Source organism: Cervus canadensis, chromosome 7 (genome assembly GCF_019320065.1).
Source record: "Cervus canadensis isolate Bull #8, Minnesota chromosome 7, ASM1932006v1, whole genome shotgun sequence".
NCBI classification, from domain to species: domain Eukaryota; kingdom Metazoa; phylum Chordata; class Mammalia; order Artiodactyla; family Cervidae; genus Cervus; species Cervus canadensis.
In genome coordinates this window covers 36,041,275-36,066,980 of record NC_057392.1, presented here as the reverse complement: position 1 = coordinate 36,066,980, position 25,706 = coordinate 36,041,275, and the positions used below count along the sequence as shown (strand labels likewise).

At 38.9% G+C, this 25,706-nt stretch overlaps 1 protein-coding gene across 37 annotated transcripts in view; it reads left to right on the top strand.

The window, feature by feature from the left end:
- Window positions 1-25,706, top strand: part of ZBTB20 (zinc finger and BTB domain containing 20) — an 846,256-nt gene that overhangs the window by 668,023 nt on the left and 152,527 nt on the right. For 36 of the 37 annotated variants that reach the window (XM_043474915.1, XM_043474934.1, XM_043474916.1 and 33 more), the window contains one exon: window positions 192-235. The exons of the other annotated variant lie outside the window; for it this stretch is intronic. The gene's annotated coding sequence lies outside the window, so the exon portion shown is untranslated. The remainder of the gene's footprint in view (window positions 1-191; window positions 236-25,706) is intronic. 37 annotated transcript variants of the gene reach the window in all.

The following is a 25,706-nucleotide window of genomic DNA, read 5'->3' as shown; positions in this document are numbered from 1 at the left end:
ATGATCAGACAGCAAGAGGCCACATCTTTGGACGTTTTATGAGGCTGAATCTTGGACTTCAGGTGACAAAATGGGCTCTTACTGCTCATGCTTTAGGAGCAACAAGTCCTGTCTAAACTTAATTTGCTTTCCTTCTCTCCACAATATCATTGGGTTTATTTTTAATTCCTTGTTTTGTCTTTGATTTTCAGTTCCTTGACCATCAGCCTGTGGCCTGCCCCTTCCTTCTCTTTGTGTAAGTAAAAATGGTTTCTTTACTTTTCAAAAAAAAAGTGCCAGATTTGGGAAATTTGAGTCTTTATTGGCATGTTTTCCAGTTGACTTTGTTGTGGTTTCCAGTGCGTCTTAACTGTGTGTTAGCTTCTTTTGTGTTTGGAGTCGATGCTCTTGGTGATAGTAGTAGTTGCCATCAGGAGGGGGCTGAAAAGGCCAGCAGCCCAAGCCACTGGACCTGTATTATATAAAGACTGCCTTTGACTTGGCCACAGCTGCTGTTTGCAAAAGTCACTGCTCTTCTAGACTACAGCTTACATTCTTCAGTCAGATACCAGCAATAGTTGGGCTTTTGCTCTGCTGTCAACCAATGGGCAATTATTTATTCTTCAGTTATACACCCATCTCTAGGTTCAATAGCTTTTCACTTCAACTTCTAGATCAGAGGTTTCATTTTTTGTACAAAATTTCTAATATCCTTTTACAGGAAGTATAAGACTGAAGTATAAAACTTCAGTCATTTAGGCTGAAATCCTGTGAAATTGTAAAGTCCAGGAAAAAAAGAGAGAAATCCAGGATTACATATGTTAGGAGGTTTATAGAAGGTACCATTCTCTTTTTAGAAAAGATGGGAAGTCATTTGGGGAAAAATAATAACTTGATTTCAGATGAAAAGAGAGAACATTTATTATTTAAAGCCCAAATTAGGCTGCACTGAGTTGGTTTGGATAATTGAAAGAGATTCTGGGGCCATGAACCCAAATAATCAAAGTCACTGCATAAGACACTACCCAAGTGATGCTACAGGTAGGGGCAGTCACCTCACGTGATAAATATAATCAGCGTCCTTCCAGCTGCTTCTCACTGTATGGTGAAGACTGTCCCCTATTCACAACATTCTATCTTACTTCACTGATGCCTTCGCACTGCAAGGTATTTCTTGTGTTGCAATCATTTACACAGAAAGGGTGTTCCCATGGCTCTTTTGCTTGTGTGTGGCTTCCACTCACATTCCTAGAAGCGAGTTGCAAATATATTTAGGGGAACAATATCCTCCAAAGGATGCTAAGACTAAAGTCTAAAGTGACAGTTATTTGACAGAGAAAGGAGATTGATTAAACTCCCCAAAGACTGGTGCTGTGTGTAATGCATTTATACAGCAGGGGTGGGTCCTCCCTGCCCCTGACAAGTCTTGTTATTCCTCCTTCTCGGTGTTGATAGAGTGGGTCTGTCAGTGCTTTGGAGGGTGTCGGCATGCATGCTTGTGGTTACCACTTTACGTCTCTCTGTCCCTACTCCAGTTACCTAGCACTGTGTATTTCTAGTCCTCTGACTGGCAAATCATTTTTGTTACAGTTCTTTTGTGTAAAAACAGTTCACATAATAGCTGTGTGTTAGACAGGCATTAATCCTCACATCACCGGGGATGAGTCAGCACCGTGCACTCCTGCTCTCCCGGCTCAGCTATTATGACGTCAGCACTGGAGGGCAAGCTTCAGACACAAGCAGTGCAGGGGCCTGGAGACCTGGGTCACAGATTAGAAATCGAGGGGAGACCTTTGAGATAAAAAACATAATTGAAAGGCTGTGCCTGGCTCATAGGAAAATGTGAAACTGATTCTATACAACATCAACCATCAATCTGGCAGCTTCTAGAGAGATCTGAGTTGTAACCAAAGATAAGGCTGAGCAAATGACCTGGAATGAACTGAGAGCCCGTCCATGTACCCACTAACCTTTTCCCACTTCTCAAGCCAGGCTTCATGCTTGCTTAGATTGTTTCAAATCCTGAGACTGCTTTTATTTCAAGGGTGAGAGGGCCTGTGACAGTTCTGCTGATCTCAAGTGCCCACAGACACAGCTGATGTCTCCAGACGTGGTGCCCCAGGGGCCCATCAGAAGGAGAAGAAAAGTTCCCTGGGGACAGGTGAAAACATTATCCCTTAGCACTTATAGCTCCTAGTGCCACTGAATGGCCTCCTCCAGGCAGGTGCAACATTCTGCCTCTTCAAATTTTTTCTCCTTGGCACTGCCTTTAGTCCAAAGTCCTAGTCTGGATTTGACATAGATTTCAATAGGAGCTGAATAGCTTCCAGACTTTCCCACAAAAGTGTTTCATCCCATTCGTCTTTGGCAGAGAGGAGCCCTCCATGACCTGCCATGCTGCCTTGAAGTAGATAGCACAGACTCACCCTATTTGAGAACCAGGTTCTTATAATGTAGAACTGTCCATAGTTCAAACTCAGATGCATTCTCAGAACAGTACCTTTCCATATTGAAAACTAAATGTTGAAAAGCCTGAAAATTCACTGCCTACCTTCTCTGTTAACAAGACATTCCTCCATCACACCCTCGATCCCTCACTCTTCCTTTCACCCAATGATAACCATCCAAAGTGCCTTACTACTGGGGTCTTCTGCCTTCATTGGATTGCTTGGAGGCGCCTGTCCTGCTTGTAGAAGCTAACACTACTGCTTAGCTTAGGTTTTGATGGATTATCATGTACGGCTCTTTATTCAGTTTTTAGTCAACAAACAATTATAGGAAACCAGTCACTATGCTCGGTTCTTAAAACTGCTAAATAAATAAGAAATGCTCCCCATTGTTAAAAATCTCAGCCTGATAGGGAGATACACATAAACAAAGGCCATGCCATGTGATGGCCACTGGAATGGAGGTATACAAGATGTAGCAAGGGAACAAAAAAGAAGCAGGGGCACCTACCTGCACATGGGAGGTGCCCAAGCTGAACCTAAAAGTCTGAAGAGTGAACTGTAGTTTACCAGGTGAATATGGAGGGCGGGGGGAAACAACAGAAGATCATAATCAGAAAAAAAGCCAGCGCAAAGGAGGTGACACACAGCAGTCAGGTTCCGAGATATTGGCTAGAGTTTCGTGACTGAAGGAGATCCTTTCAAAGGAGATGAGGCTGGAAAGTAAGCAGGAGGCAGATCATGGAAGGTCTTGTATGCTGAACAAGGAGTTTGGACTTGAAGTAACAAGCTTGGTGAGGCTTTGAAGAATTTTAAGTAGAGTTATGTTTTAGAAAAAGAGCGGTCTGGTGACTGAGAAAAGGGAGAGCAGGTCAAAGATGAAAACCAAGGGCTTCAACTGTGCAGTGGGGCTGGGAAAGGAGAGGAGAGGCAACTGGGTAGTGCTGACATAGACACTGATGTTTGCCTAACGCCAGCCTGGGTTGGCCCCATGCACAATCCTTGCCTTCTTGGATGAAGGGTCACGCGTTGTGTGGGGCCAAATTTCAGGTGAAATGTTCCTTTACAGTCCCTTCACTGGAGACCTCAACTTGAGTTGGGCCTACTGGTCTCCACAAATATGTGTTTCCTTCTCTCATAGTGGCCTTGGCAGGCCAAGAAGGAGGAGATGGGACATTGCCAGTCTGGCTTTTCCCTTCTTTCACCTGAAAATGAAACCAGTTCTTAATAATATCCTCCTAAAGTCGATCAAAGCTCCAATTCCTATCATTTTCCCATTGCTGCCCTTTTCTGAGAAGTTCCAAGCCATTGAGCTAAATTGCAACTTATGCACAGCCAAGTGTTGAAACAATGCAGTATATTTGTTCCTTCTTTCTGAATTAGAGTTCACCATAAGTGTGCTTTTCTCTTGTTCACTTTGGGCTGCCAGGACGATTTAAAGGAAGTTTTCAACAGCTTCTGTTGCATGTACCATGTTCTCTTTAGCAAATGGGAAGATATGTGTGGGTGTGTATAAGTCTTCTCTGTATTACTTTCTGGAGAAATGTTTGCGGAGATGAACAAGATAAGGAGTAGGGACCTATTGAAAGCCCAGGTCCCCTCAGTGACCTGAGTGCAGAACGTAGGCTGGTGATCAGATGGTCAATTATGTGTTTGTCAAAACACAGTGGGCTGCATTCCAGACTGCCAGCTTTGGAGGCCCAGCTTCTGCCAACCAAATGTCATCTGGGAACATGCAACACTGGGCACTGTGAAGGAGTTTGAAATAGACCATGCCACAGCCAACCTACTGCCAGTCTTATAGCACCAATATGGCATGCACAGCCGGGCCCCGTGTTTCAGAGCTCAGGAATTCACTGTTCTAAATTCAAGAGGTCAGATGGGTTCATGTTTTCAAAGCCTATGTTCTCTGCTTTGAACATTGTGACTTGCTCCTCAGTGATTTCCAAGTGATTTTTTCCAGTCACATCTCTGTGGAAACCACTCTTTTTATGATGGTTATGAGAGCCTTGTAAATGTCCCAGAGGAGAGAAAAAAAATAAACTTGCTCTGACAATGACTATGAGATTCTGATAGAGGGATTCCAAGTCTTAGGAAATTACATGAAAGGTGCATAGCTTTTAAAATATCAGGAACCACCTTGGCAACTTATAAAAAGCAGAAGGGCTTTGCCTATTTTATAAAGTGATTTGCATATACCTGCATAAATAATGTCCCCACCTGTACTTTTATGCATTTAGGTTGAATAAATTAAATTCAGTGATCTTTAAAATATTCACTGTCTTTCATTGCTCAGATATCATTTTCAGGACCCTTCCTCCTCATTTTTTTTTTTCCCTGTAGTAGTAGTGGCTATTTTTTTCTATCTTTGATTCAGAGAATCAAAACACACTGCAGACCAGTCTACCACAGCCAGGAGCATTACCTCTCTCTGCTTCCATTCCTTTTAGCCTTTCTACCTAGTAAACAATGCTTTCCATAAGCTTTTCATAAAGGAAATGGGGGAGTATATTACTAAACTGAAAACAGCACAAGCTAGGATTCAGAATCATATTTAGGGGAGAGTTAAAACATAAACGAGCACAGTGCCCTTGTGTGTTCTTAAGAAACTTAAAACTGAGTTACGAAAAGAAGCCATACTATTGAGTGTTCCATATGCACAGAAGATAATAACAATTCCAAAAGGAATGATATACTCCAGTAAGTACTATAGGATTTCATTCATGAAAGAAAACTTATGGGCTGGAAAACATCATGTAAAATGCGATTTTTGTTGTTGTTCAGTTGCTAAGTGGTCTCCAACTCTTTGTGACCCCATAGACTGCAGCTTCCCATTTAGCTAGTCTTGAAAAATGGCTTGAATGTAAAAAAAAAAAAAAGAAGAAGAAAGAAAGAAAGAAAGGAAAAGTAAAGAAATGATATCCCAAGCAAAAGCATAAACCTAAGTGTAGGATTCTTTGAAGGGGTACAAAAAGCAGTTTTTCCCCACTCAAATTTTAAACCCATTGAAAAATAAAAAACTGATTGCTGGGGAGCCAAAATTTTTGCTAAAGTCTAGGTGGACGAACGGAACTTAGTATGAGAGGTAGAAGGGGCTCACTGACTCTCTTCCGCCCAAGGGAAAAATCTGGATCTGCATAAGAATAATGCTTTTCCAGGTCGCTGACTCCCGCTAGTCGAAGCAATCTAGAAAGGAGAAAGACTCAAAAACGTCAGTAGATAAGTCTCAGCCAACTGAGAAACAGGGGCCAACAGGATGATTCTCCTCCATGGAAAAGTATTAGCATAAGGAATGAGGCAAGATATGTTTAGAAAACTTCTTTATGTAAACTGGGAGGGGGAAAAGGCTTTCCTGCAAACCCTAAGATCCACAAGCTGGGAAACAAGAGGAGGAAGTATTGAGTAAAATGAAAATGGAAACCAGAGCCAAGAGGTCAAATAAGGCTCTCAAATGCCTAAGGGGACATACCTGAGGTTGAAACCAGCTGTCATAGAATTATCGGAGTTCTAAACTGAGGGTTTCTTTTTAGACTCTTAAAATTACCAGAATCAGAACCCCAAGAACAAGCAAGAAATGAAGACAATGAACTAAACCCAAGTTGGAAAACAAAAACAAAAACTCTTATCTTTTGTGAAACTAGTGATAAAATTTGTTGAGTGCTTGCCTTTCTTTGGGTACTAGACAAAATATTTTTAATGGTTATATGATTTAACCTTTTAAACTACTCTTATTAAGTATATAATATTATAAAAATGAAATGGATATTTAGCATGTTTGAATAATTTTTTCCAAGAATGCCTAGGAAGTAACAGAGACAGAACTTGAATCCAAGACTATCTGTCTTAAAATCCTTGGCGGAATTTCATTAAACACAAAGTGAATGTCTGCTAAGTGCTGAAAACCTAATAGCAAAACACACAGAGCTTCTGCCCTGCTGGAGTTTACAGTCTGGGGGAGGGGAGAGAGACATTAATCAAATGGTCACACAAAAGAACTTATAATTGCAAGCTGTGCTTACTGCTGTGAAATAAAAGTGCCAGGTCCTCTACAAGCAATATAGGAGCGGGGATCTAAGTGAGTCTGGAAGTACAGGAGACATTTCCCTGAGGAAGTGACTCTGAGCTGAACTCTGAGGTTGAGGAGATAATTCAGGGCCTGTTGATGTCAGGATCTCTGACAACATGTTAAGGACCTGCCTCAGGGCAATGGAAAAGCACATTTAAGAATGAAAATGGCATGATCAATTTTGTATTCTAAAAAGATCTTGCTACTTTTGTACATTTATCCCAAATAGATGGAAACATATCCATACAGAAAACAAAGTTTATGGCAGCTTTACTCACAATAGCCCCAAACTGGAAACAATCCAGAAGTTCTTCAATCAGTAAATGGTTAAACCATAGTATAACCAAACCATGGAACTGCTCAACACTTGGAAGTAGTGAATTCTTGATATGTATAGCTTGGATTAATAACAAAGATGTTACACTGAGTGAAAAAGCCAATTTCCTTTATAAAGCATTCTTATAATGACAAAATTATAATGATAGAGAGCAGATTAACAGTGATTAGGGAGTGAGGGAAGATGGGACTGACTGTGGCTACAAAGTTGTAGCCCGAAATAGTCTTAGGATGTAGCCATTCTATATTTTGACTGTGGTGGTAATCATGCAAATCTTTACATAAGGATGTGATAGCATAGAGCAACACACATACATTTATATGTAAAATGAGTGAAATCTGAATAAGGTGGATGGATTGTACCAGTGTCAGTTTCCTGATTGTGATATTGTACTATAGTTAAACAAGATATTATATTGGGACATTATGGGGGGTAGAGGGCATACCAGACCTTTCTGTATTATCTCTTACAATTGCATGATAAACTACCATAATCCTGAAATTAAAAAATTAAGTTAGTTTCATTGTGGTAAATGGTTTCGGAGGAGCAAAAGTAAGGAGGCTATGGTACAAGAACAGATAAAAAATAGACTTGGGTAGAGATGATGGGAATGGAAGCAAAATGAATGCAACTGAGAGATAATTCAGAAACAAACAGGTTTTTCTTATGGATTGGATATGGGAGATGAAGGAGAAAGAAGTGACTACTGGTTTTATGTTTGTTAAAAAATATGAAGGATGGTGCCACTCAGGGTTACATGAAACACCAGGGGAGAACTGGGGTTAAGATCTGTTTTTGAGATGTCTAGTGTCAAATGCTCTTGATAGAAATAATCATATTGGGTAGGCAGATGAATATATACAACTGGAATTCAGAAGTAAAGTGAAGACAAATGAAGCTCTTGGCATGGATGATAGTTGCCTAGGGACGAGGTTAGATGAAGAAGAAGGCCCAAACTGGGACTTGAAGAACTCAATATTTAATCACCTGGTAGGGAAAAATGAGGTTGTGAATATCCTCAGAAGGAATAACTAAGGGGTAGTAGGAAAATCAGAAAACATTGACACAGAAGCCAAGAAAACAAAGCATTTCAAAGAGAGTGGTCAATAGTGACCCCTGAGAAGTCAAAGAAGTTAAGGATTGAACAATATATCACTTAATATATTAGTCTGGAGGTTGTTGTTGACTTTAGCAAAAGGTGGCTTGTTGAAGAGGTAGAAGCAGTAACTTATTTGTTAAAGGATGAGGAAAGCATAAGAAGTGAAGAAACAGAGCAAATGTGGGTAAGTCTTAGAAATTTTACCTTAAAGGAAAAGAAAATGAACTAGTATCTTAGGAATGTGGGGGTGGTGGGGTGAGGTCAAAAGAAGTTTCTGGAGGGGAATGGAGACATTAGCATTTTTATATGCTTAGAAAAATACAGTAGAGAGGAGAGATTCAGTGTATAGGAGTGATAATAGGATAGGATGACTGTTGAGGGGATGGTTCCTGATATGGACAGACACGCGGTCCTGAGTACAGTTGGAAGGATAGAAGGAGGAACATCTCTTCCATGGTTATAAGAAAGAAGAAGGAAGGGTAGAGATAGATGCAAGCTGTGTGTACGCTTGGTACTGAGAGGTTGAGAGGTGTCCCAAATAGTCACTCCTAGGGAGCAAGGTGCTGCCAAGAATAAGTGAGGAGGAGATTTGAGGAGAGTAGAAGTTTAAAATAGTTCTTGGGATAAATAGCATGGCAGGTTGACCAGAAGAACACAGTGGGTTTCTCTTTGTCAGTGCAGAAGGTCTAGGTGAGTCTGGTGGGTTTTTGTAGTACCTATTCTGTCTTGTGTGACTTTCTCCAGAAGTTCAATGACCAAGGTGGAAACTTAGAGAAATGTGCCTTTTAATTCAAATTAGGATGGAGTTTTACATAATAAGCGTGAAAAGATATTAGGGGTTTTAGTTTCTTTTTGATTCAAATCTGAGGCCAGAATGAAAAGGCAGTAAAAGAGCTCTGTTCAATTCTCTAAGCCTCTGGTGAGCATCTACATTGCACCAGGCACTGTGTTTGGTACAGAAAAAACAGTCTAGTTTAGTTTAAAACACTGACATCTAGTCCAAAAGGCCAAGAACAGGTGATTAGATAACCTTTGCCAAAAGACACAGAAACCCACGTCATTATTTTCTTCTGCCTTCTCCTTCCTCCCATTCTGCATCACCTAGTTATTTTGTTGCTTTCTCACTAAATGTCTACTCTCTGCCTTATTGACAAGCCTCTAATATACAACATACATATGTAAGTGACAATTCTGATTTCTTCCATCATCATTTTGTAACATATGATCATTTAGGAACAATGAGATCATCTACTTGAAGTGTGGTGTTGGTACTGGGTGAATTTTCTCTGAATTTTAAGAGCTTCCATCTAACTGTATATAGACTGTTTATTTATTTATTTATTTATTTGAAAAAGGGATGGAGAGAGGAAGAGTGGGTAGATGAGAGGAGAAGGAAAAAAGGGAAAGAAAGCTAATGATCTATAGAAGACCTGATATAGCAGCTCACCCTTGTTACTCCAGGGAACTCCCACTTAAAATGAATGGATGAGCCTCTATTCCTAATGGTGTCCTATGCCATCAGGCTCCAAAAGAGCTTCCAGACCTGGAGACATTTCAGAGTATTAAAGATTAACTAAACTTCAGCTTCTAGTAGCATAAAACAAGATATAAAAAAGACCTGAAGAATGTGTAAATTCTTAATTGCCAATAGCAATAGGATTCCCCATTCATATTTATTCTGTTATAAAGCAGCGGCTTGCAAAGAGGTGGTGGCGATGACAGCTTTCCTTTATTTGAACATATTCCATTCTATTAGATTTCCTTTAGGAAATGACATTAAGACCATTTGACTCAAAACTCAACTGTAGATACATCTGGGATAAAATTTGCCAGCTGTTGAGCAACACAGCTGTATTTTTTTTAATAGTTACTTCTTTCATGATTCTATAATTCACACTTATTGTAAAATATTAAGAAAGTATGGAGAAAATAGTCACAATCCCACTAAACAGAAAAGTGATTATTAACAATTTTTTAGATCACCTTCTAGTCTTTTCTCTGAGTGTAACATGATTGAGTATATACTGTATATATAAGGTTGTATTCTATTTTTTACTAAATATTATGTAAGCCCTTCTCAGTATAATTACATACTGCCACCATAATGTCTGAATAGTTTTCTATCATATAAAACTCCCAGAATTTTCCTAACAATGCCCTAGGTAAAGATATTTGGTTTATTCCCAGTATGTGAGCTTTTATACTTTAAAGTCTTTTAAAATGTAATGTGTCACCTGAATTGTCAAACTTGGAGGAAACTTGAGGAAGGCAGTGATGCCATCCATCAAGAGAACGGTCATTCAATAGTATCACCCTATTCAGAGAGTTACTAATTGCTAATGACTATGAAACTCATATTTGAATTTTTAAGTAGTTGTTGCAGGATTTATCTAAGCTTTTTTCCCTAAAATTCAAATTCTATTTTTTTACTTCTAAAATATACATTTAGTTTGGTTTGCATTTGTTATAGTAATGATGTAAAAGAAAAAAATCCATTCAAAATCTCACCACCCAGAGAGTTAACACTTTGGGGAATATATTTCCAAACATATCTATTTATCTGTCTGTTTTTCTTTGTCTTTCTCTTTTCAAAATAAAAGGAAAATCTGCTGGCTGTTTTGCAATCTGCTTTTTTACTCATTGTAAGGCATTTTCCATGATAATAAATATAGATCTACATTATCTTTTTGACAGCCACATTATACTCCAGTAGAGGGTAATTTATTGAATAAGTCACTTACTGATGGACATTTAGGATATTTGGAAATTTTTTCTAACTAAACAATGCTATAGTAACCATCTCTATACATATATGCATTTTTTAAAAATTCACTTGCCTGATTATTTCTTTAATGTAAATTTCTAGTAGTGGAACTGCCAGAGTAAAATTTATCTGCTGCTAAAGTGTCCTCCAGCAAAATTGTATCAATGTATATCCCCTGCTGCTACTGCTGCTTTGTTGCTTCAGTCAAGTCCAACTCTGTGCAACCCTATGGACTGAGACCTGCCAGGCTCCTCTGTCCATGGGATTCTCCAGGCAAGAGTACTGCAGTGGGTTGTCATGCCCTCTTCCAGACCCAGGGATCGAACCCAGGTCTCCTGTATTGCAAGGCAGATTTTTTACTGCTAAGCCACTAGGGAAAGCCAGCAAAGAAAGAGGCTGCCCATTTCTCTGCATCTTCACTAATTCTGTAATTGTCAATTGTACTTTTTGCCATGTAAGTGAATATTTTTATATTGGGGTACAAGATGCTTTTGCCAAGCATACGATCCTGTCTGAAAACTTAAAGAATATTAAATTTTATTACGTGAAAATAGAAATCACTATGGTAAACAGTATTTAAAAAAAAAAAAAATACTAGGGAAATACTGTGACATAGCCCTAATATTTTAAAAGTAGATATAATCAACAATGAAAAGGTGAATAATACAGTAAAAACATGCAAAGGGCGAATGAGCAGCCTCACAAGCATTTTGTTGTTTAGTCTCACCCTTGGCTTCAAAGGCAGTGCTCACCCCTGTCCTGTGAGGTCACCTCTAGCACTGTGTCCTGTGCTCTGCTGGCAACCTCCACCCTCACCTCTCTCCCAGGGAAGGTCGTGGGGAGAGAAGCACCACGCGGGAGACCAGCAGAGTTTCTGGGTGAGGGACAGTCAGTACTTCCCCTGGTTTCATACATTTATGTTTATTTGACATCGCCATCCCCCAAAGGGACAGACTAATTGTTCACTCATATGAATGTGAAAGTGATCATCTGAGCTCTGCCATCAGACTCCAGAATCAGTAAATTATTGGGAAGGGAAAAATACACACTGGCAACATTGCCTGATCTGTGTCTCCAGGGCAGAATTGACACTATTCTTCTACCAGATGTAGATAGAGATTTCTGGATGTTCTCATAAATAAAGTGCTAGAGGCCATGTCATCAGTGTCCTCCACCTTTCCCTCTCTCTGACTCCCATGTGTATTACTACATACTTAATGAAATGGAATATTTTTCAGCAACTTCAGGGAAAGTGAAAGATGCTAAGAGGCAGAAATGCCACACTGACAGCATCCGCCCCTGCCCTTCACAGCGCAGACTGACAGAGCATCTTCCTGTGTTTTGGGATAGTGAGCATCTGGCTCCCGGCATGTGTACCCCAAGTCTCTCTGAGGGGCAGGAGTTATGCAGTGCTGTTCTGAGTGGTAATTGAACCATTCCTTCAGCACAAAAAGTTCATTTGCAGATGATAAGGGATGCCATGTGCTCTGGGGCATTTTTTCTACGTCTTTAAAGAAAAACCATGTCCAGAAGTCATATGCAGTTCCTTAAATCCTTAGGCAATGTCCAGAAGGGAAGCAGAAAAGAAACCATCATGTTCAAGATTGTACAGAAGCTCCTTTAGGCCAATTACAAGCTGAGGCAAGTGGTAGGAAATAGGCCTAGTAAATAACTCCTCTATCTGAACAGTGAAACTGCCCAAGAAGTGGGAGCATGTGACTACCAGCTACGTTTCAGCGATACCCCTGGAGCAGTTAAAGGCTGGCATTGCCATACTGTAGGCTCAGAGTGACGAATGTTTAACTTTCTTATTGATGCCCTTAGAAAACGTCACATATTATACCCCTGCCTCTATAACATGGCCTATACTCAGAGGCCAAACAAGACCCAATAATGATGATTAGTGTTGTGTTGTTTATTAGCATGAATCTTCCCTCCATTCTTTCTCACCCTTTTCTTCCCCAAACATCATTGCCGATTGAAAGCTGGGCAGTGGTGTATATATAGGATATACATTATATATATATATGTTTGGTACAAATGGGCTTTCCCAATGGCTCAGTGGTAAAGAATCTGCTTGCAGTGTATGAGACATGGGTTTGATCCCTGGGAAGATCCTCTGGAGGAGGAAATAGCAACCCACTCCAGTATCCTTGCCTGAAAAATCCCATGGACAGAGGAGCCTAGCAGTCTACAGTCCAAAGAGTAGCAGAGTCTGTCTGACACAACTGAGCCACAGAGTACAACAATGATGGTACATATACCACCTACTTAGTCAAAGAGTCTTTCTACTCTCTTATAGAAGAGGTCTTTGTAGTGATAAAATTAAGTGGGTTTTTTTTCCTTTCATTAGATTCTTTCTGCCCTCTTTCTGTAGTCTCTGTTATTTCTCATATCTTCTAATGTGAGGTTATTGAAGATAAATCAGAAATACCTACCTTATTCCAGAGAATCATTTCCAGATATTTATTTAGAATGGCCACCTTAACCTCTCACACTTTAGTAAGCTAAAACTGATTCCACTTTTAGTTCCCCCCTGGAAATTTCTAGACTTTTGGTACATGGAAAGTAATTATCACCTCTAATTTAAAGTTAATCCTATATTTTGAATATGAGAAGCATGTGTCTTATGACAGAAATTGAGTAAAAATTACACCTAAATCCTCTAGCAATGTCCTTCATTCTGGTCCTTACAAGTTAGTCAAGGATGCATAAGAGAAGTAGTAGGAAGTCTCTGATTAGAATCATTTTCTGGGATTTTTTTCCCTCTCCTTTTTCCATCATCATTAAACTTGAATAGTCTACTACATTGCTTCTTCACCATGAGATTCTGCATACACCTCTACCACGTTTTCTTTTATTTTATTGAAGCCTAATTTATTTACAATGTTGTGTTAATATCTTTTGTATAGCAAAGTGACTTAATTATATATATATAATTTTTTTAATTTTTAAAAGTTTTAAAAATTCTATGAAAGCAGTGATAAATACAGTGAAAAACAAACAAAAATGAACATGAAGATGCAAAAGAGGACCTCAAAAATCATAAAATGTTGGGGAGGAGAGTAAGAAAATGTAGATTTTTTTTTTCCTAGAATGTGTTTGAGCCTATATGACTACCAGTCTAACAGTTTTAATAGTAGCACTTTTCAGTGAAGATTAGAAAGAATCTTAATACTGTTTAGTTTTCCCAAAATGTATGAAGTATCTGTTGACAAGGTGTCTATAGCAATCGATCTATCTATATTTGTTTATTAATATATATAATATGAAGGGTCAATTTCTTGATCATCTTATTATCACCAGCCATGAACATCTCCTATCTAGAATCTGTACAGAGGTCAGCCACCTCACAGTAGGCTGTGTGTTCACCACTCCACTCCAACTCTCTGATATATCTAAGAGACAAATTTCAGAAATGTACACTAACATTCAGAAAACTACTTCAGAGATCTGAATCTTGGAGCAGGAATCCAAGAGAAATCTTACTGGTCACAATTATTGGGAATTTTGCCCTTTTCCCCAAACAACAAAGAACTATAGAGAAAACACTTTAAAGACTACCTTTTGAATGATTTTGGTGTTGGATTCTGATTTATTCTTTTTTAGAAAATGAGGAATTATATTTAAATTTCAAATAAATGCTTTTACCTAATAAGATATGAATGTACAATTTTTGACTGTTGTGATACAATGATTGTTCATGAAGTTCAGTGTCTAATAATCATTTCCTCTTTAGTAATGACCAAGAGATAGAGGCCTTTTTTAGAGAACAGATCAGAGTTTTACAGGTAGCTCCCCAAAAGGACATAGAGTTGGAACAAGGAGGGATGTAATTAGAAGCCAGAAAAACAAGGGAGAGCTGGGTGCACATTAACAGGGCCAGCAACTCTAAAACAAGTTAGGCTTTAGTCAAGATGTAATCAAAAACATGTACTCTAGATATTCATCCATTTCTAGGATTGTGCAGGGTTTAGTTTTCTCTCATCTCTTAGCAAAAAATAACTTGATCTAAGAAGAAAGATTTCTCCACACCACAGTCAGATTATTTCCTGGGAACAGTACACCCTTGGCAGACCACACTGACTTGTGGACCAGCCTGAGGATCCAGGGAAAACAGACAGAGTGACCCAGAAGGACAGAGTCAGGGCCAGCTGTGGACTGGAGTCTACACCATCTTCCAAAATCTACCCCAAATCAGTCTTTTATTTCCTTTCTCAACAATAGGCATTAGAAAACCTAAAGATCAAAGGTCCTTTTCAGGCCTGAGCTATTGATGTCATTGTAGGGATTATTTCTAGGTCAACTGCAGCTACCTTTTGCAGTGACTGGATGCTCAAAGCAATCCCGTACAGGGACACATGCGCACACAGTCTATTGGTATGGGCTTTTCTCCCGCCTATTAGATGCATTACAAATTTGCTTTTAATGGGGCCTCTCTGCATTCAACAGAAATATTTCTGGAACTCTCCTGGCTCCCACAACATTTGCTGGGTGCACGCTTAATATGTTTTAGCTTTACTGCCTGAAGATGGAATCAGGGACATCTACCTGCACATGACAGTGCTTTGGCTCTTGCAGTTGCAGAACTTAATGTATGTATCAGTAATGAAAATCTTAATTAAGAAAGCTGCATCATTGTCCATGAACACTCATTTTTCTCCCCCTGCAAAGCCCTTTGTGTATTTCAGTATATACCTGGTCCAGACAGACAGAGCCCTGGAAGAGCTTGTCTGGCAGATCTTCTCTTGATTATTAACAGCTAGCGAATGACAAAGTCTCGCTCTCCTTTTGTCTTGAAACTGAGGCTTGGAACAGCACAGCACACAATGTACTGTAGGATTTGTTTGTGTTTTTTTAAACTTGCTTTTATTACGTTGGTGGGTTTAAAAATTCGACAGTGTTGATCAAAACTAATTTAGGTAACTTAGAGTTGCCAAAACACTAGCAGATGCATATTTACACATATACTCTCAGAGAAATGTAATTTTCCATATAGAAACAACGCACAAACATAAGAAGGGACAATTTTAAGCTGTTTGCCCATGTTTCTGGCGCCTTTGCCCTCCGTGCTTGAAGCCTGCCAAGTCCCAACTTCCATGACCTTAGCAGTTCCTTCTTTCTCTGCATCAATATCCACATGCTAGTTGTCATTTGTGCAAAGTAACATGCTTTGGAAGATGGAATCAGTTTAGGCAGGCAACTGACCATACCCATAAAAAAACTGAGTTATTGAGATCTTTTGAAAAGGTGGCCTATAATTATGTTTATGAAACAATATCCGATTGTAGTATTTTAATCATACCCAAGTCGTAGTTCCCAAAATAAAGTTAATTCATTTGAAATTCTCTTAAAAGCCTCAAAGCATTTTACTCTTAAAATGTAGCAACTCCACGACCTTGAATTATGACTTACATGATGAAGAGAGACTCATGTCTCCTCCACCTGTGGGTATCGTCTGTCTTCTGCATTTTCTAAGTTCCTGGTCTACAGTGTTAACCATTTCCTGGAAGAGCCATGCAAGTAATTGAATTGGGCTCCAGCTCTATACTTCCATAATGCTTTCTACTGGAATAGAAGGACAGGCCTATCTAAAGAAAGTCTGGTAATAAATATTTAGAACTTGTCTTCTTATAGTATATATACTGCCCTCAACAAGAGAAGAACAGACACACTGTCTCTGGAGATACTAGTATGATAATATTTATTTACTTTGCTTCTTAGAACTTCACATGCTTTAGCACATTTATTTTCAAAACCACTATAAAATAGGTAACAGGCAGCTTTCTGCCTATCTGTAGCATGGAAAATTCGTGTAAATAGCCTCTGTGTATCACATAAGATATGAGGAAGACCTTATTATGCAAAAGTTATTTTCAAATATACTTATGTTAAGTCTCATGGTTGCAGTCAACATTTTAAATTGGGATTAAATATGTAAAGTAAATAACATAGAATGATGTTTTACCATAAGAGGTTAGGAGAAAAGCTATCAGGGCTCTTAGGTGCTAGATGGGAAGCACTATGAACAAGTTGTTTCACTCTGGAAGATTCTCCTTTTCGAGAACCATCTAGCCAACCCTGCCATAAATTCTAAAGAAGCTGTGAAGTAACTGGGCTAGAAATATGTTGCAGGTATATAACGTAAGGCATATAGTAGACTGTCAATAAGTGTTTGGAGAATGAATAAGTTATGAATGAATAAGGGAAAAAGTAAATTTTGTTGGCATTTCAAAGACTAAGCCAGAGATCAGGTACTTTTCTTAATCTTGGAAAGTACTTGATTAGAAATTTGAAGTGTACTGAATTTCTCATCCTTGATATTCATCTTTCTAAGCAATAGAATATTCTATAGAGGGGAGAGGGGTAGGGGAGGGGGGGAAGGATGGATTAGGAATTTGAGAGTAATAGATGCAAACTATTATATATAGAATGGATAAAAAACAATGTCCTTTTGTATAGCACAGAGAACTATTCTATATCCTCTGATAAACCACAATGGAAAAGAATGTGTGTATATATATATGTACCTATACCTATATATTACTGAATCACTTTGCTATATAGTGGAAATTAACACATTGTAAATCAACTTCAATAAAACATTTTTTTAAATACTTAATAGAATTATAAAGAATCCTAAGATTTAAAATGTGGATAGATTGGTTACCTTCTATTTCTGGAACCCTGTGTGTGTGTGTGTGTGTGTGCGAGTGTAGTACCTGTGTGTGTACATGTATCTCCATCCATGTATGTAAACAATCACTGGATCACAATGTAAAATGAACTTACTATGAGTCTTGAGTAAAAATTTTTGGAAAAAATAGGTAGATCAAGATAATATATTTTTCCATTCAGCATACCTACTATGTGCTTAACTGAAGAGTGACTAGACCCATTAATAGACAACGAAGCCTGGTATGCTGCGGTCCATGGGGTCCCAAAGAGTCGGACACGACTGAGCAACTGAACTGAACTGAGACCCATTAAATAGGCAGACAGCAGGCCTTCTGAGGATTTACCCTCATCTCTGCCTCTCTGTCAAGACCTCAATGTGTTTCCTCATTTTTGTGCTTAAAATACCATATGCTGTCTCAACTTTGGCCCAGTCAACAAGCTGAAGAATCAAGCAAGTTTAGGGCCAAAAAGTGCCATGCAACTGGAGCAAAGGGTCTTGGGAAAGCATATAGCTGGCTGGAAGGATGCTCTTCAGTCCAAAACTGGCCACCATTTGCTCCCACACAGAAATACATCCACTACAAATGTCATAGGTGATCCCGCCAGCAAACCTATGCTCCATGGTCCTCCAGAACAGCATATTTATGTTAGCGCCTAATGAAATGTCCATAAAGCAACATACGGTCTGTTATATTTAAATACCCATGACTTCCTTATTTCAAAAGTACCTTTAAACATAGTAATAACATTTCTCTATATGCAAACCTCTGTACATAAAAAGGTTTACATTTTAAAACAAACATGTTTTTGAGTTTTATCCAAATTCAAAAAAAGCATCTGAAAAATTTAACAGCTGAAAAACACTTTCTTCTTGCTGGGAAAACTTAAACCTTGCTAGGCTTTATGCAACTTTAAAAAAAAAAATCACTTCTGTGCTGAGAACTAGCATGAGAAATCTCAGCATGAAAGGTTGTTGGAATTTTTTTCTTCAGAGAGCTAAAACCGATCGTTGGTTATAGAGTGATGCCACAATATGCATATGCTTTGTCAGGAACAAATATGATCTAATTTCAAGGGCATCTTCAACCAAAATTAGGGGGGAAATGATAAAGGTTACTTAAGCAGCAATCCAGTGTCTGAGAGCAAAGCTTGAGGACCTCATTGTCCCATCAAGGTCTTGAAACGCTGCTAACCCTGAGCTGGTTGTCACTGTTTGAAAAGCCTACGGGTATTTGTTTTATTATTGTCTCACTCAATCCTTTCTCAACCAAGAGGATTTCACAAGGGAAGCTCAGCTCTGTGATGGTGTCCTGGACTTTGTTTTCTGTTTGTTTCAGCACTTCAATAAATGGTCTGTTACCTGCCATTATGACCTGCATGCATTTGCCGAGCAGTTTTTCAAATCAAAACAAATTACGTGGCTGTGTTTCTAGAAGGCTGAACCATTTGAAGATACTATGGAATTGGAAACATTTGTAGACATGGCCATGCAATTGTAGGTTTGTACACATATGTTCAGGCATATTCAGGAAAATAGGAAAAACAAAAAAAGACTGGACAATGCAAATATGGAAATACAGCTTGTTCAAACATTTGCATCCCATACTCCTAACAGTGCACATAAGTAGAAGTGACTTTGTAAAGAAGGCCCACACACAAGCATATTCCTCTTAATACTCTCTTGGAAATTAAAGAACATAGCATAAATTTCAATATCATAATGGCTACCTTTCGAGTGTGATGCCTTTGGGTAAGACTTAGGGGGCCACTTCCTTTATGGGAAGAGAGATAGCAACAACGTACTCTATTATTTACTGGATGATTTTTGAGAGAAACAAGTCCTTCCTTGAAGACAGGCGTGGATATTTCAAGACCTCCTCAGAAAATTTTTTCAGCACCTTCTGTGCTCCAAATCTGAGGCATCGTGTTTCAGTATAACTGAGTAACAGGCTGGCAAATTCCCTGCTTTCCTATTCACCAAAATCCAAAATAGAACTCAGAAAAACTCCCTCCTTCATCACCATACCCCACAAAAAAACACTCCACTGGGACCCCCAGGGAGAAATAGACACCCCTCTCCCCCCAAAAAAAACCAAAAACAAAAACCACCAACCAGTAAATAGAGCCAGTCCTGAAAGACAAATTCCCAGCTGTAACTGTAGCACTTTGCTCAGTACTGTGAGCTTGCTAGAGCTGGCACATTTTTTATAATACAGATGCATAAATGTGCTGTCTGAGCCAGAGGAGATGCAGCATTCCCTTTGGTATTTCTTATCTAGACTAATCGGCATCACCCATGCAATTGACATGAACTTGGGCAAACTTTGGGAGATGGTGAGGGACAGGGAGGCCTGGTGTGCTGTACTCCATGGGGTCGCAAAGAGCTGGACGCGACTGGACGACTGAACAACAACAACATCTAGAGTACATTGCACAGGAGTAGCCTCCTGAGACCCAAAGTGAAAGACTCAATTTGCCATCTGACCACTTTTTTAAAATTAAGACTTCCTGTGACTTAATTTCTCATAACATCTGTAGAAAACCACCTTTTTCAGACTTTTGAAGCATTTTCTAAATTCAAACGTTTACCGTCTGTATCTTACACATATACACATATGCAAACACATTTAGAGATTATATATTTAAAGTGAAATATGTAATATGGACCACTTTATAAGTTTTCAAAAGAGTGTGCATATGTGTGTGTGTGTTTGATAATTATTTTACAGTAGACATAAATTAATCAAACAAGTGGGAAATCTTTGTAAACCAATATGTACATTCAGGCTTCCCAGTTGGCTCAGTGGTAAAAAAATCCACCTGCCAATGCAGGAGATGCAAGAGACATGGGTCCAATCCATGGGTCAGGAAGATCCCCTGGAGAAGGAAATGGCAACTCACTCCAGTACTCTTGCCTGGGAAGTCCCACAGACAGAGGAGCCTGGCGGGCTACAGTCCACGGGGTCACAAGAGAGTCAGACATGACTTAGCAACTGAACAGCAATATGGATATTAATTTTGGGGGCCATTCTTAAAAAAATTTTTAAGCATTCTTTAAAAATAGCTTATTTTATTAAAATAAAATAATTTTTTAAATTTTATTTAAAAAATAGCTTATTTTATGGAGGACTTCTTTTTTCTTGTCTAAATGGTTTTCTAGAATACATTTTTTAAATTAAATAATACTATTGAAAGAGAAAGGAAGAAAATATGCTCTAACCAGAGGTTCAGTTTACCTTCCAAAGTTGGGCCAAAATTTTGTCCAAAGCTTAAATCTGCCTCTGAGGGATAAAGATTAGAAACACTGAGGTCTTTACAAAAGAGATCAAGGTCCAATAGGCCATTCCCAGTAGCTTAGGGATGAATTCCAGGGGTTCAGACCTGTGTTTGACAACATGACCTTTCTGTTCTTATGTCCTTGGGGGCAAGTTAATTAATCTTTAAGCCTCAAGTTCCTTGGTTATGTAATTAGAATAGTAATAGTAATTGCTTCCAAGAATTCTGGTGAAGATTAAATGAGATAAAACATGTGAAGCATTTGGTCCAGTATCAGTCACTTAGAAAGTGCTCTATAATAGTAGCTAAGAGTCTAAATTATTTTAGCATTGGCAGTATCTTCTAGAATAAACACCTCACCTGGAGATGGCCATGATGAATACTTCAGTGTGTTATTTCTGGCATGTCTCTCAGTTTATATATAATGATTTTTTAATAACCATATACTACCAGCATTTTGTTTTTTCAAGGTAATATTTATTGCACACTAACACCATTCCAGGTGAAGGCATGTGAAGTATATCATGTCATGTGATAATCCTTACTATGGGCCCTATCAGTTACCATTATTAAACCCATTTTTCAGATGATGGGACTGAAGCTGAGAACACATCAGCAGTTTGCCTACAATTACATAACTAGGTAATGATGGAGTCAGACCTTGAACAAGGCAGCTAGTACTAACGTCTAAGCTAAGAAAATAGTTACAAATAAAAAACATTGTATACAAAATGTTTATCATAAACGTTTTTTACCTTTTCATTGTAGATATTTTGAACATATACAAAAGTAGAGAGAACATCATAGTGAACTCTCATGAATTCCTCACTCAACTTCAACAATCATCAGCTCATGGCAAATCTTAGACATAGCTATGTTATAAAACTGGAAATAAGCCATATGTTCAACTCTAGGGAATTGGTTACGTGCATTATGACTTATCCATTAGATACAATTTTTGAGTCATTAAAATGTTTATGATGAGCTTATAATAATGTGGACTATTTATGTTATATACTAAAGGATGGCATACATAATTACATAATTATACATATTATGTAATCACAACTGTTTTTTAGTAATAAGTTATAGATCCTGGAAGACTGTATTTTTTCATCTTCCCCCTTTTCTGTTTTCCTAAATTGTATATCACAGCATATTTTATTTTTAATGATAAAAAGTTATTTCTTTTATATTTAGAAAAATATATGTGTGTAAAGGGAGTTTATTTATCTGACTTCACTATGGAAATCAGTTTATGCAAACAGAGTATCCCACATAACAGATACACTCTTGTCTTCATTATCAAAAGATATTTTCTTTTATTAAGTTTCAATATATAGTATCTTAAATTGATATATACATTAAGCTTTCTTAGAATTTATTTACCATAATTCATACTTTTATAAATGATTGAGGGTCATCATCACTGAACAACGATTTTATTGTGTTTTTACTGATGCTGATGAGGATGTGGAAGTATAAAAATAATTCTGTATATTTGAATATTGTTTTGTGGTTTCCAAGCAGTTGCATGTGGCATTAACTATTTGGTCCTCAGTCTGTAAGGTTATTTGTTTCTGTGCTTATTTACCCCCAGACTTCTATAATATTTTTAGTTCTTATGTCTCCTTTTTATAGTTTTTATTTCCCTTCTTTAGTGATTAAGTTTCTTCTTCTTGTGCCAGCCTCATCTTAATTCTCATTCCTTTTCTAATGTGCTACTTCTAATCTGCTTCAGACTGGGGGCGAGGGGAACTAACATCACTTAGGTGGCCCATAAAGTCCATGCATTTACTCATTCACTTGAAAAATATGTAAATGAGTGCGGTACAGTGTGTACTCAGCAGCACACAGATAAACAAGACACAAATCCTGCCATCAGAGAAGTTTTAATCCAGCAGCAGGTCTGAGATATGTGCCTTCTTCACTGGAAGCCATAGTAAAAAGTGATGTGCTCTCTGAAAGCAGTACAGATTTAGTATTACTGTAATTCAGAGAAGGGCTAACCGGGGGCTTTACCAGAAGAGGCGATGCTGAATTTGGGCCTTGAAAGGCAAGCAGGACTTGAGCAGACAGAAGAAAAGAACATTTCAGAAGCCATGAGCAAAGCCTGGAAGAATCAAATGGCAATGACTGCAAAGGAGTAGCTGGGTTTAACTAGAGCATGGAGTGTGTGAAGGCGAGTAGTGGGCAATAAAGTGGTAAAAATAAATTGGGACCAGAAAGTGAAGGACTTGATTACCAGGCCAGGAATTTGGACTTTATTCAGTAGACGACAGGGAGCTGTTGAAAGTTTTAGTAGGAGAGTAACATCCTCAGAGCTGTGCCTCAGAAGATGAATCTGGCCACCGTGAGCAAGATGGATTGGACAAGGGAGAGACCAGAGGACACAGATCAGGTAGGAGACTATCTCAATCGTCCAGGAAGAGGTAGCGAGGGCCCTAACTAGGGCAGGGGCAGAGGGAACGAACGGAGCCAGCAAACATTGATGAAACATGGCAGAAGGAGAATTAATCTGTTTTTTTGGGGGGGAGCAAGGGAGAGGAAGGCACCAAAGACATCATTATACTGTTGAGCCTAAGTGGGGCCATAAACAGAAGCAGAAGGCTAAGAACAGGAGCAGACTGGGAGTGGAAAGCATGAGTTTAATTTTGAACATAAAGCATGAAGGTACTGACTGGGTAGCCATGAAACTTCAACTGGGCCTTTGGAGACAGGAAGCTACAGTGCAGCAGAACGGCCAGGCTTGGAGATCAGGACTTTGTCTCTGTCTCAAAGACAAAGAGGACACAGTGGCAAGAGCAGAGTTTCTCAGAGAGATTTGAGGGATTTATGTGTGGTCTACTTGATTCCTGTTCTGGCTGCTTGCACGTCTTTTTTGCTTTCTTTCTGTTCTTAACCATGTTTGGAAAGTTGCATAAGTGGCTTGCAGGTGTATGAATTATACATAAAAACATACAAAATATACTCTAAAGTAATGAAACAATTTGGAATATGGCTATTTGGATCAATTTCACATTATCCACAGCCTTTATCTTCACATATAGTATGTTCCTGTGTGACTTTAGTGTAGTCACTGCACGTCTCTGGGTCTCAGATTCCTCATCAGTTAAATGAAGATGTTGATTAAGATCTGTGGTCAACGTAACTGGCTGCAAGCAGCCAAAACTGACATTATATAAGAATCACTTGGAAAAGGGAGGGGCAGAGGCCAAGGCTCGGGGATCTGTATTCTTTAAATCTTCCTAGGTGATTCTGGCATGCAGCCAGGGTTAGTAACCACTGGGCTACACATTCCAGCTCTTACATTCTAAAGTGTTACCAATCTTCAGACAAAATGGGTATTTTTTGCCACAATTCACAAGTAAGAAAACATATCCAAAATAACAAGTTTAGTGTCAAATTCCATCTATAGTAAAATATTCCCCCTCTCTTCTTTAAGTCAACAGTAAGATAGAAAACATATTTGCAAAGCACATAGTTTAGAAGATCCTGTGATGTTATAAAATGTGAAGGATAAGTGTGAAAGGGGAGGTGGAAGGGGCAGAAAACCGGGAAGATAAGGTATGTGCACACATACAGGAGTGCTTCTTTGTGCACCTGGGGACTAGCCATGCACCCCAAACTCAATGATGCCCATGGTCTACAGTTGATTTTAATGCTCCTGCTGCAGTTGTTGAGATTGCATGGATCAGCATTTCAGAAGTACCTGTGTAGACTTTTTTCGTCTGTTTGAGCTGTTATAACAAAATACCATAGACTAGATGACTTACTTATAAACAACAGAAATTTATTTCTCCTAGTTCTGGAGACTAGAAGTCTGAGATGAGGGCACCAACATGGTCAGGTGACGACCCTCTTCTGGGTGGCAAACTTCTCCTTTCCTGGCCCAAGGGCTGGAAAGCTCTGTGGGGCCTCCTTTAGAATAGCACTGATCTCATTTATGAAGGTTCCATCCTCATGACCTAATCACCTCCCAGAGGCCCCACCTCTAAAATCACCATACTGAGAATTAGAAGCCCAAGATGGGGGGTGGGGAGAGGGGCAAGACAGACATTTAGACCATAGGACAGACCCAGAGCAGGTCTAGAGGGAAACTTTTTAAAAAATCTCTTGCAATTCCAGTGGGGGATGAAGCTTCTCTTTAATTAAAGGGCTCATCTTTAATACATGACCTCTTTGCTTTGTTCACTTTTCTTCATACATTTCATAGTTTGAACTTGAAGATAGCTCCATTATTTCAGCATTGCGTCAGTAATAAGAGGTATATTCTAAAGGCCCCAGAATCTAGAACATGCTGTCCTGGGCCATGCAGGTGAGAAGAAGGAGAGCACTAAGGTATCAGTTCTTTCTTCACTTTCTCTATTCTTTCTCCCTTCCTCCTGAGGAAACAGTCTTCTGAACTTCACAGGTTGGATTGGAGAAACAGGTTGGATCAGGAAATCTGAAATTTTCCAACTTCCAGACTAGTTTTGATATCCCATTTGCCTAGCTAGTATTTACTGAGGAGCTGCTAGGAGCTGCTATAAGTAGGGCATTCTTCTGAGCCTTCATTTACGTCATAAATTAGCAACCAATTGTGATTTTGATTGATCTCTGGCTACTATCAAAATTCTAGACCCAAGTGCAGAGGAGAACTAAGGATAATGATGATGCTGGTTCATTACAGTCACGTGTATCTCAACAGTATCTTCACAGAAGTAGATTGGCACCTTCCCTCTCTACTAAGGAAATCCTTCTCTCCCCCTCATTTGTATCACCACACAGCACCTTGCTTCTACTCCTCAGCCCCACAGTTATCCATTACTTTTCCCCAGTCAAACTGAGGCATCTTGACTATTTACACTCAGTTAGGTGGTCTGGTAGCCTCATTAAAATCATTAACTCTAAGGTGTGAATGAGGTTTAGACCTCTTAGAGAAATTTGTATTTTAAAATGAATCTCATTAGACAGCCAGTTTTGTTTTCCTCCAGTTAATAATGACATGTGAAGAGAGAAATTTTTGAGTAGGGCTCTCAGACACATTTATTTGCCCACTGTGTCCCAACACACAAAGT